This window comes from Eschrichtius robustus, chromosome 2 (genome assembly GCF_028021215.1).
Source record: "Eschrichtius robustus isolate mEscRob2 chromosome 2, mEscRob2.pri, whole genome shotgun sequence".
Lineage (NCBI taxonomy): Eukaryota > Metazoa > Chordata > Mammalia > Artiodactyla > Eschrichtiidae > Eschrichtius > Eschrichtius robustus.
Window position 1 is genome coordinate 159,147,528 of NC_090825.1, and position 1,314 is coordinate 159,148,841.

Below are 1,314 nucleotides of genomic sequence, written 5' to 3' on the forward strand. Positions count from 1 at the left end.
CAATTGAGATGATCATGTGTTTTTCCCCTTCATTTTGTTAATATGCATACTACATTGATTGATTTTCATATGTTGAGCTATCCTTTATTCCAGGAATAAATCCCACTTGGCCATTGTGTATAATCTTTTAATATGCAGCTGAATTCAGTTTGCTAGTATAGGCATACCTCGTTTTACTGTGCTTCATTTTATTGTGCTTTGCAGATATTGTGCTTTTTACAAATAGAAGGTTTGTGGCAACCCTACATCAAGCAAGTCTGTTGGCCCCATTTTTCCAACAGCATTTGTTCACTTCATGTCTCTGTGTCACATTTTGGTAATTCTCACAATATTTGAAAATTTTCATTATTATTATATTTGTTATGGTGATCTATATGAGTGATTTTTTTTTTTTCTGGCTGCTCCACGCAGCTTGTGGGATCTTAGTTCCCCAACCAGGGATTGAACCTGGGCCCCAGAAGTAAAAGTCCTGAGTCCTAACCACTGGACCGCCAGAGAATTCCCTATGATGAGTGATCTTTGATGTTACTACTACAACCAGCTGAAGGCTTGGATGATGATTAGCATTGTTTAGCAATGACATATTTTAAAATTAAGTTGTGTACAATGTTTCTTTAGACATAATGCTATTGCATACTTAATAATAGACTACAGGATAGTGTAAACATAACTTTCATATGTACCAAGAAACCAAAAAATTTGTGTGACTCACTTTATTGTGACAGTTGCTTTATTGTGGTGGTCTGGAACCAAACCTGCTATATCTCCGGTTCTGCCTGTATATGTTGAGAATTTTTGCATTAATGTTCATAAGGGATATTGGTCTGTAGATTTCTTTTCTTGTAGTATCTGTGCCTGGCTTTGATATAAAGGCAGTCTTGGCTTTATATTCTCATTCTATGAGTTAGGAAGTAATCCCTCTTCTTCACTTTTTTGGTGTTAGCTCTTCTTTAAATGTTTGATAGAATTTTTCAGTAGAAGTTTTCAGTGAAGCCATCTGGCCTATCATATTTATTTGTCAGGAGATTTTTGATTACTGATTCAATCTCTTTATTAGTTATGAGTCTATTCAGATCTTCTATTTCCTTGTGATTCTGTCTTGGTAGATCTTTGGTTTCTAAGATTTCATCTAGGTTATCTAGTTGTTGGTACAACTATTCATAGTATTCTCATAATTCTTTTGTTGATTATCAATAGCAATGTCCCCATTTTCATTTCATTTCTTTTTATTACTGAATAATGTTTCATTATATGGCAGTATCACAGTTCATTTACCCGTTTGCCTATTAAAGGACATCTCATTTGCTTCCAAAT

At 34.3% G+C, this 1,314-nt stretch overlaps 1 non-coding gene across 1 annotated transcript; it reads right to left on the bottom strand.

Moving 5' to 3' along the window:
• Window positions 1-426: 426 nt before the first annotated feature.
• On the bottom strand, window positions 427-498 carry TRNAK-UUU (transfer RNA lysine (anticodon UUU)). The gene has a single exon. It is a non-coding gene; the product is annotated as a tRNA-Lys (tRNA).
• Between the last annotated feature and the right edge of the window lie 816 nt (window positions 499-1,314).